A 12,016-nucleotide genomic window follows, 5' to 3' on the forward strand; every position below is an offset into this window, starting at 1 on the left:
TTGTACCTCATGACTGATCTGGATATGTTCTTTTTGACAATAAATGCAACACCATTCCTCTTCAATTTGTCATTCCCAGTATAGTAAGCCATGTGGTTGTCAGATTCAAAATGGCCAATACCAGTCCATTTCAGCTCATTAATGCGTAAGATATCGATGTTTATGTGTTCCGTTTCATTTTTGACAACTTCCAATTTTCCTAGATTCATACTTCGTGTATTCCATGTTCTGATTATTAGTGGATATTTACAGCTGTTTCTCTTCATTTTGAGTTGTGCCCCATCAGCAAATGAAGGTCCTGCAGGCTTTACTCCATTCGCCTCATCACAATCAACTCTACTCTGAGGAGGCAGCTCTTCCCCAGTCACATTTTGAGTGCCTTCCAACCTGAGGGGCTCGTTTTGCGGCACTATATCTCTCTGCTATTTATAAGGTTTTCAGTGACTAAATATTCGGAAGTAGTTCGTCACTCCTTCTTCCTAGTCTAACTTCATTTGGAAGCTCATCTGAAACCTGTATATCCTGGGTGACCCTGCTGGTATTTAAAATACTGGTAGCATAGCTTCCAGAATCACAACAACTCATAAGCCACCACAGTATGATAAAGTGACAGAGGAGTGGTGGGTGGGACCAGCAGTACTACAACCCCAACTGAGTAAAGCAAAATTCATGCAGGTTTTCTCAAGGAGGAGGTAGCTATGATGAGCCAGTTTCAGCATCCCTCTCTTACTGACCCTTCAACTTTGTCTACGCATTCTAACTAGAATTTCCTTTCCCCTCATTCGCATTCTTTCTACTTCTTGCAGATTAATTGGCACCAGGGAGTGCTGTTAAAGGTGAGCACCTTTGGCTGTTTTGAAGGGTGTGATTCCCAGGCCTCTGGCTCCAAAATCTGTTTTATTGGCATGGTGCGTGGGGCAAAGTCCTTATGCAGGGTTGGCATTTGGACAGAATAAAGGGCTGATATATGAAATCAAAAACCAAACCCAACTCATTGTGACCCTAGAGATCAGAGTCCAACTGCTCCATCGGGTGTCTAAGGCTGTCAATCTTACAGAAGCAATCTGCTTCAGCTTTCTCCCACAAAGAGGGAAGGGGTTCCAATGGCCAACCTTTTGGTTAGCAACCCAAGGCTTAACCCATAGTGCCACTAGGGTTCCTTAATGTATGAAGCCAAGGTGTTAATTTGCACAGAGATATACAATTGTCGATGGCACTTAACAACAACAACAACAACAATACAATTGTCAAACTGACCTGCATTTTTCTGTCAATGAATCAAAACCATTTGGGCTGCTCCTTGAGAAGTTCAATTACCAAGAAATTTGTCCAGTGAGCTTGAAACCCTCAGGAGGGAAAGAAGATGATGGTAAAAGTTCTTAGCCAAGGAAGTTTGAGATCTGTCTCTCATCATAGGGGTGGTTTTCATTCTAAGGACTCAGTTGAGCCCAGTATCTCCAAGGCCAGAGCCCAAATGTGTTTCCCCTAACTTCTTCTGAGACCTCCTGTTCCCATGATCTCTTTTCTGTTCACATCACCTCTTTGCAAGCTGGGTTTAATATAAGAACTATTTCGTTAGTGTTTGCCGTGGAGTCAGTTCTGACTCATAGCAATCCTGTATAGGGTTTCCGAGGCTATAAATCTTTATGGGAGCAGAAAGCCTCATCTTTTTCCTGTGGAACAGCTGGTAATTTTGAACTGCTGACCTTGAAGTTAGTAGCCTGACTCATAACCATTACACTACCAGAGCTCTTTTGCTGAGTTCTAGACACAGGTTTAAATATTTTACCTTTATTAGCTCATTTAATACAATGGATGAGATTTCTGATCAACCAACTACTATTCTAGCCCAGCCCCACCACCCTGAGTGACCCCAGTTCCCATCCTGATACCTTTATTTTGTTCCCAAACACTTTAGTCACACATTTAAAGCCCAATCATCCTGTGATCTATTTTCAGATCTGTTCTGGGTGGCTTTTTTCTGTCAGGGACCACCCTTATCTACAGATTCTTGAGAATACACTCTTCAGCCTCACAGAGATTTTCTGAACCTGTATCTTTCCCTCCATTCCCTCCAGGGACCCTCTTCAAGCCTGTAGTAACAGAGCTCCATGGTTAATAATTCCAGGAAAGTGCACAAATCTTTGTGGTTGGTTTCCATATACCCTGCCACTCCTTTGGAAAGAGTCCTTTTAGTAAACTCTCTTCAAAATAGTCTACTTATTCTGTCATCTCCTGTAGGATAAGCACTGGACTATGAACCACAAGGTTGGTGGTTCGAGCCCACCAACTGCTCCTCGGGAGAAAGATGAGGCTTTCTGCTCATCAATTAAAAAGTCTAGAAACCCTATACAAGGTCTCTATGAATCAGAACTGACAGGAGGGTCTGTAACAACACCACCTCCTGCTGGGTCCTGGGACCTTAACTGATACAGCACCCCCACTTCCCCATGGGGCAGTTAATTTTCATTGTGTAGGAAGGGCTGAGTCATCAGCAGAGAACTGTGGCTAGTGGCTTCCAGGCAGATCCTAGGAAACCAGTGGCTGATGGTAACCAAGAGGCCATACATTGGGCTATTACTGTAGTACTGCAGGTGACAGGTGATAGGGGCCTGAGGCTGAGCAGAAGTAGGAAAGGTTTTACAGGCAGAATAGACTGGATTGGTGACCAGTGAGATGTGAGTAGTGAGGAAGAGTCAACCTTTAAGAATTTTATACTCTTGGCTTCATTTCCTCCACCAGCCAGTATCTCCATCTCTCTGTTCACCTTTGCAGCAAAATTCCTCAAAATAGCCATTGATACTCATTGTCTCCAATTTCTTTTCTCCCTTTCTCTTTTAAATGCCTCTAGCCAGGTGTGGTAGCGTAGTGGTTACGAATCGGGCTGCGAACCTTAAGGTCAGCGGTTCGAAACTACCAGCCGCTCCGCGGGAGAAAGATGAGGCTTTCTACTCCCATAAAGATTTACACCCTCGGAAACCCTGTACAGGGTCGCTATGGGTTGGACCTGACTCGATGGCACTTAACAACAACAACAACAACAAGCCAGGTGTGGCACTATAGGATAAGCGCTCAACTGCCAGGTCGGTTTGAACCACAAAGTCGGCAGTTCAAACCCAGCAACTGCTCCTTGGAAACAAGCAGCCAGGTGCTTAGGAGTCCTGGTATGGCACTGTAACATAAGCACTGAACCACAAGGCTGGTTTGAACAGCAAATATGTGTCGGAACTGACTCAGCAGCACTTCACAACAAGAATCCAGGTGTTCAGCCCTGTACTCCACTGAAACTATTCTGGTCAAATTATTAATAACCTTCACGTTACTGGATTGCTGTGGTGATTTTCAGGATTTATCTTACTCCCCGTCTCAGTAGCATCTGACCTGTTGGATCATCCCTTCCTCCTAAACACACTTTCTTTGCTTTGCATTGGTAAGACCACACTCTCTGGGTTTCCTGCCACCTCATTCTCCCTTCAATATAGCAGTAAGTGTAGAGGTCCTCTTGTCTTTTCTCTTCCTACTCACTCCATTGATGACCTCACCCAGGTTCATGGTTTCAAATACCATCTACATGATTAAGATATCCAAATTATTATGATAAATAATTCTACATTCTTTTTCAATATATATTTTTAATATACAACTAATCATTTACCGTTTCAACCATTTTTACATGTACAATGCACTCTCTCCATGTACAATCATGTACACGTACAATCCACTCTCCATGTACAATCATGTACATGTACAATCCACTCTCCATGTACAATCATGTACATGTACAATCCACTCTCCATGTACAATCATGTACATGTACAATCATCATCACTATCCATTTTCATTTTTTTCTCTCTCTCTTGCCTCCTTTTTTTCTTTTCCTTCTTCTTTCACTAGAAAGTTCCCAATGATTTGTCCTAATGAGAAAATAAATATACACAGTTTCCCTTCAAATTCAAAAATAGCAAGAAAGCAATTTCTTTTCTTCTTTTTCCCTTTAGTTGGCTTCCCCATCACTCAAATTAGCACATGTCTACACTCTAGTCAGACTGCAAAGCCATTTGAACTGCAAGCTCGGCAGTTCAAGCTCACCAGTCGCTCCTTGGAAACCCTATACTGGGATGCTATGGGTTGGAACCAACTCAACGGCACTTAACAACAACAACAACACTCTAGCCAGTGAGTCATTCTCCCTTCTTTCCCCTCCCTGGTAGCAATCATAGAATGTTTGCTTTATGAAAACTTTTTCTTGACTTTTTACAGTAGTGGTCTCATACAATATCTGTCCCTTGGCAATCACCTAATTTCACTTTGAACTGCAAGGTTGGTGGTTCAAAGCTGATCCTCGGAAACCATATACAGGGTTGCTATGAATAGGAACCGACTCAATGACACTTAACAACAACAGTGCCCTTCAGGTTTCTCCATGTGGTGCCTTGCAGATTCATCATTATTGTTGCATAATATTCCATTGTGTATATGAACCAAAGTTTGTTCAACTAGCCATCTGCTGCTGGGTATGTAGGCTGTTTCCATCTTTTTGCTATTATGAACAATGTTTCCATGAACATGCATACGAATAGAATATATCTATTCGTGTCATGGCTCTTATTTTTTTAGGACATCCAGATTATTTTAATTTCTAAAACACCTAACTCATATATCCTTCTCCTTGGATATTTTAGAGTTTTTCCAACATGTTGTTATTATTCTTAAGTGCCGTCGAGTCGGTTCCGACCCATAGCGACCCTATATAGAGTTTCTGAGGAGCAGCTGGTAAGCTTGAACCACCAACCTTGTGATTCAAACCAAACTTGCAGTCCAGTGTATTAACCCACATGCCACACACCAGGACTCCAATTCCCAACCTAAGATGTTCAAAATTGAATTTATGATATTCTCCCCAAAATCTGAAGCCTTTCCCTTCTCCGGTTAAGGAAAGTGCATACTTCTAGTTGCTCAGGTAGAATCATCCTTGACTCGTCAACATTCACTACTGTTCTCCTGGTCATAGCCACCCTCTTACCAGCTTCCTAAAGGGCTCTCTGCAGCGTATATGGCCTATTGTTAACACAGCAGTCAGAGTGATCCTTTTAAAACATAAGTCAAATCATGTCAAAACTCTGCAGTGTTGTTGGTCTAATTGTGTCCAAGAACTACTACCTCCATTGCCTTGATATGAAAAAAACAGAATAGTGCCTCACACTTCAATACTGAGCATTTGGATCCTGATCAAAAAGAAGAAAAATGTGGAAGAAAATTTCAAATTCTTATAGAAATCAGACTTACTTACCATGGAATGAGGGACATCATTACTGATGTCAGATGGATCTTGGCTAAAAGTAGAGAATACCAGAAAGATGTCTACTTATGCTTTGTTGACTATGCAAAGACTTTCAGCTGTGTGGATCATGATGAACTATGGATAACATTGCAAAGTATGGGTATTCAGAACACTTAATTGTGCTCATGAGGAACCTGTACATCGACCAAGAGGCAGGTAGAACAAGGGAATACTGAATGCTTTGAAATCAAGAAAAGTGTGTGTCAGGGTTATAGCCTTTCATCATATTTGTTTAACTTGTATGCTGAGCAAACAATCTAAGAACTTGAATTATATGAAGAAGAATGTAGCACCAGAATTGGAGGAAGACTTAACAACCTGCAATATGTAGATGACACAACTTTGCTTGCTAAAAGTGAAGAGGACTTGAAATACTTACTGATGAAGATCAAAGACTACAGCCTTCAGTATGGATTTCACCCCAATGTAAAGAAAATGAAAATCCTCACAACTAGGCTAATGGGCCACTAAATAACATCATGATAAATTGAGAAAAGACTGAAGTTAAAGACATCTCTTTTTTTTTTTTAAGTTTTTTTGTGTGTGTGAATTGAGTGATAGTTTACATGGAAGAACATTGGTTTTACCCCCATCATTTCACTGCAATGATTACAATCTCCTCTGTACATCATCATTCAATAATACTTGCTTCTATTCCTTTTTTTTTAACGTACACAAAAACACTCAGGAGTATATAATCAATTAAACAACCAAAGGGCCCATTCTACAAGTCTGCCTCCTGGCCACCAGCACCCAATCTCTCTCTTTCCATAAGTCCAGGGTCCTCAGCTGCTTCTTCTCTCCATGTCCTCATCTCTGCCTCCATCTCTGGTGTCACTGCTTCTCTGGATAGGGTCCCACATTCCGCTAGTGCTCTTCTCCCTTGATGGTCCTAGGGTCCTCTGTTCCTGGACTGTGAAATTAACTACCCCCCTTTTTGATACAGAACTTCTACCTTTACAGTTGTGACAGTCACAATTAGTCATGATAACACGTACTGACTGTTGAATGATAAGAATCTTATCCCAATATTTTTTTACCAGACCCATCTAGACAAAATATGAACTATTCAGTGGGGATTCTACCTTCCTGGGCACACTGAACTAAACTCCCTCTTGAAAACTTGTAAGCCAGTCATTTCGTGCCTTTATTGCCCCCCCCCCCATTTTTGGTAGCCAATAAAAGACTTTGCCTGGATCCACAATCAATGTTCATGGAAGCAGTAGTCAAGAAATAAAGGATGTATTGCATTAGGCATATCTGCTGCAAAAGATTTCTTTGAGGCAAGATGGCAGAGTAAGCCGCTGCACTGAGCAGACCCTCTGCAATGAAGACATGGGAGAGCAAGTGAAACAAATACAGATGGTGATCCTGGAACACTGAGCTTCAGAGGACAGGGTAGAGAGGTGGACTAAGTGACAACTGGAAGAGAAAGCTATACAGGAGCTGCACAAGAGAGAAAAATGGGCAAGCTGTCAGCTGGTGTGGTGCAGCACGGCCATCTTGAGCTTTTGTGAGCATCTGTGATGTGAGTTGATACAGCGGCCTACAGGTATAGAACACACTGGAGACTGGCAGCCACGGGGGTGTGATTCTCCCTTGGTCTGTGCCCTCCTAGTAGCCAAGGGCATGTTCAGTCCCTGCCCTCACCAACCTATCAGCCATTGGCATCCCCTCCTGCGTAGCCTTGGCTCTGACTATGTCTGGGCACTAGGAGTGCCACCCTGCTTCTAGAGGTATGTGAATCTGCCCTGAACTACAATACAAAAACAGTGAAGGGGAACTGAGTTCCCACTTCCAGTCTCTATCACATTCACCAGGAGAGAGTTGGTGAGTGCCTGAGTACACACCAACATGCAATCATTAATTAAATATAAATACAACACCAAACACCACCACAGTGTCTTAGAGAAAACAATTTCAGCTAATATGAAGAAACAAAACAAAGTGCCTCAAACAATCAACCAAAATAGTCAGAAAATATAATACTATAAATGGTATCAGAACTACTGGATAAGGAATTTAGGTACCTTCAACGGACTGAGAAGAAGATTAAGGAAATCAAGTGGAACACAAGAAAACACTACAAGAACAAACTGACAAAAGAATTGGAAAGCATACAAAAACAGCAATCATAAAGCCAGATTAATACTAAGAACACAGAAATAGGTTGTACATTGAAGGGCAAAGGTGTAGAACTGAATCAATGGAATGCCGAATTACTGAGCTTGAAGACAAATCTCTCAATCTTCATCTGCTAGAAGAACAATCAATACTCATGGCAGCAGCAGTCATTAGGCAATCTGCTGCACAAGACCTCTTTACAGTATTGAAGAGCAAAGATGTCAGTTTGGGGACTAAAGTACACCTAACTCATGCCATAGTATTTTCAAAAGCTTCGTATGCACGTGAAAATTGGACAGTGAATAAGGAAGCCCATACAAGAATTGATACATTTGAGCTATAGTGTTAGAGCAGAATATTGAAGGTACCATGGACTGCCAGAAGAACAAACTGGTCTGTTTTGGAAGGGGTACAACCAGTATGTTACTTAGAAGCCAGGATGGACAGAGTTTGTCTCTCATTCTTCTGACATGTTGTCAAGAGGGACCTGTTCCTGGAGAAGGACATCATGGTTGGTAAAGTGGAGGAACAGCATAAAAAAGAGAGACACCAATGAGTTGGACTGGCACAATGGCAGCATCCATGGGCTCAAGCGTAGCAGCAATTGTGAGGCTGGCACAGGACTGGGTGGTGTTTTGTTCTGTTGTGCATAGGGTTGCTATGAGTCGGAACTGACTCAACAATATTTAACAACAACAACAAGAGGAAAAATCAGGGGAAAAAAATCCCAAGAAAGCCTAAGATTTATGTGGGACATTATCAAGAGGATTAACTTAACATGGGATTGGAATTCCAGAATAGGAAGAGGCAAAATCATAAGGAAAATCCCTAACATGAAAGACAAGAAGATAGCCATTCAAGAAGTTAAATGAACTCCAAACTGGATAGACCCCAAATGAAAATCACAAAGACATATTATAATCAAACTTTTTAAAACCAAAGACAAGGAAGAAATCCTGAGAGCAGCTTGGGAAAAACATAAAGTTGCCTACAAAGAAGAACTAGTAAGACTGAGCTCTGGTTTCTCTGCTAAAACCATGTAGGCAAGAAAATGCGATGATATATACAAGACTGAAGAAAAAACTGCCAACCAGAAATCATTTACCCAGCAAAATCATCCATCAAATATGACAGCGAAATTCAGCTTTTCAAATAAACAGAAATTAAAAGAACTTGCAAAAACCAGACAAACTATATAAAAAATGCTAAAGGTAGTTCTTTGGACAGAGAATCAACAATAGCAGATAATAACCTGAGACTACCATACATACATACATACATGGCAATACTATTCAGAACTGAACCCCGATATAGAAGTATTCAAAGTAAAACAAACTACAAGAAAATAGGGAAGCAAAGATACCAGTTTCCAACAACAACAACAACAAAAATAAATAATTGGTGTTGTTGTTGTTAAGTGCCGTCAAGTTGGTTCCAATTCATTAAAAAAAAAAAGGGGGGGGAATAATATAGTTACAGAACTTCCAAATGAAGAGGAAATCAAGTACATTTCAAGAAAAAAAATTAAATAAAAATAAACCTAACTGTCCACCGAGGACTAGAGTGGAGAATGAAGCATCCAGCTGATAAGAAGACAGGGCATATGCACAAGAACACACACACTTACAGATAATACCCACTTGACCTGGCTTCAATGACTGGATGATCAGAGCTCAACTAGAAGAATAAAGAAGAGGAAAAAAAGAGTAATCTGATACAATTTGATGAACTTGACCTACACCTATGAATACAATAGCTCAAAAGAGGGAACAATCCCCTTCCAAGACTGAGACTCAAGGGGAATACATGAGCAGGCATGTGGTCTGGCTGGTGACCACATTGGTCACCAATAAGGGGAAGAGGGGGAAAAACAGCATTGAAGTTGTGAGCTAAGCCCGACCACATTCAATAGACCCATGTGAACCCGGGTGGAGACCTAAATGGCCAACAATATGGCAAGACCCAGGACCCAGGGACTTCTGGACTCAGAGGCAGTGACATGGCCACAAAGGACTAGAGTGGAGAATGAAGTGTCCAGCTGATATGAAGGGAGGGGTGATGCACAAGAACACCCATACTTGCAGACAGTACCCACTTGACCTGGCATCGATGGCTGGATGAGCAGAACTCAACTAGATGAAGAAAGAAGAGGGGGAAAAAAAAGAGTAACCTGCTACAATTTGATGAACTTTACCTATACTTATGGATGTTGTTGTTGTTATTATGTGCCATGGAGTTGGTTCTGACTCATAGCGACCCTATACAGGGTTTCCCAGGCTGTAAATCTTTATGGGAGCAGAAAGCCTCATCTTTCTCCCACAGAACAGCTAGTAGTTTCAAACTGCTGACCATGAGATTAGTAGCCTGATTCGTAACCACTACACTACCAGAGCTCCTTACTTATGGATGTAGCAGCTCAAAAAAGGAAACAAATCTTTACAGCGAGGATCACTCCCACACCCTTGGTATGCAGAGTTGACAGGGATGGGCAATTTAGACATTGACTACCCCAAATCGGGGAGGGCCTATAAAGGTAAGACGTGACTGGCTTACGAGCTTTCAAGAGGGAGCCTAGTTCCAGACGGGGCAGGAGAAGGTAGAATCACCACTGAATGATTTCCAATCGGTTGGGACCAGGCTGACGAAAGGAAATGGGGATAAGACTCTTGTGGTAGAATAGTGAATAACTGCCATCAGGATTGACTGTGAGGGTAGGAAATACAGAGGTAGATGTTTTGTGACAAAAGGAGGAGAGTGATTGATTTTGCAGCCCAGGAGCAGGCCCACCACACTATTAACAGAATGGCAACAACCATGGGCTGGCTGCCTGCCACTAACAATTGTGAGGACGGCACAGGGCCAGCCCGCGTTTTGTTCTGTTGTACATGGGTAGCTATGAGTCAGAACTGACTCGATGGCACCCAACAGCAACAACAGTAATAATGAAGCGAGTGCTGGTGGCTCAGTACTTAAGCACTTTGCTGCTAACGGGAAGGTTGGTGGTTCAAACCCCCAGCCACTCAATGAGAAAAAGATGTGGCAGTCTGTTACCCTAAAGATTACAACAGTCTTGGAAACCTTATGGGGCAATTCTACTGTATCCTATAGGGTAGCTATGAGACAACTTGACAACACACAATAACAACAATAAGGTTGAACATATGTGTATTTTATAACTTAAAAATTCTACTCCAGGATATATATTAGAAAGTCTTGCATATGTGCAACAGGAGACAAACAGAAGAATGTTAATAGTAGTCCATCTTTAAAACTCCAACAGGAAATGGACTAAATAATCAGATAGGGTGAAACAATGGATATTACGTAGCAGTAAAACCAAACTAGAGCTATACATGGCAAATGTCTTATAGTCTTCTATGCAGCACTTCTGAAACTGCAGTGAACATACAGGTTTCTCCAGCTATCTGAAAATACAAGGTGCCTATCTACAAAATCTTCCATAAGCCAAAAATAAAGTGAAGAAGTAATTATCATTGATTCATATGGGATATTTTTTGAGCATTCCCAGACCCGCAAAACACCCTACCAAATCATACCAATTAACACATAAGACCTAAATAACTCTAATACATAGCGTTCATAGACCCAGTTCAAAGCCATGGTGGCTTATACTGAGAAGCTCACTGTAGTTCCCTGGGAAGGAGGTTGGCGACATTAAGCTGCAAAACAAAGGCAGAATGCTAGTTTCACTTTATGTCTTTTTCCGTATAAGCAAAAATCTTCAGATTTTTTTCAGCTATCGAAACAAGTACAAATTTAGGCCTTTGATAAAAGCGAAGTGGTGTAAAGAAAACTTTTGGAAGGCAGTACCCTGGGGTTCTTATTAAAATGCAGATTCTGATTCTATAGGTCAGGTATTCCAAAAAAACAAAAGCCCAAACCCAATGCACTTCAGACTTATAGCAACCCTTTTTAGGATTTCTAAGACTGTAAATCTTTGGAAGCAGACAGCCTCATCCTGTCTGTTCTCCAGTTAAGAATAATTTAGTCATGCTGAGTTAAGCACAGCAAAGTTTTATTATTTTTAACAAGTATGGAGACAGGGAGCTCATTCTCTAAACAAGGTCTACCTGAACAAAGGATTCAAGGAGTGTTTAAGCTTTCAGGGGAATGAGGCATACATTATTCAAGAGGTGTAGGGTTAGGACTTAGCCCAGAAGTCACTGTTAGACCCTGTGCTTCTAAGATGGGCCTGGAAGATGGAGACAGCATAAATACCCATCAACAGAAGGAAGCATGTTAATCAAGCTTTGGTACATACACTCAATTAATATATGTGAGGTGTTTTGCAGAAGAATGATGACTGCAAAACCCTTCACAACATGGATGAACCTGGAGGACATGATACTGAGTAAAATTAGTCAATCACAAAAGGATAAATATTGTACGAGGCCATTGTTGTAAAAAGTTAAGAAAAGGTTTTCTTGATAAACAAACATTCTATGATGTTTACGGGGCCCGGGGGGAGAGAAAATTATTCACAGGCTAATGGGTAGACACATGTTAACAGGTGTGATGGGGCAGGCAATA

The sequence above is a fragment of the Chrysochloris asiatica genome, unplaced genomic scaffold, assembly GCF_000296735.1.
Source record: "Chrysochloris asiatica unplaced genomic scaffold, ChrAsi1.0 scaffold00092, whole genome shotgun sequence".
Classification (NCBI taxonomy): Eukaryota; Metazoa; Chordata; class Mammalia; order Afrosoricida; family Chrysochloridae; genus Chrysochloris; species Chrysochloris asiatica.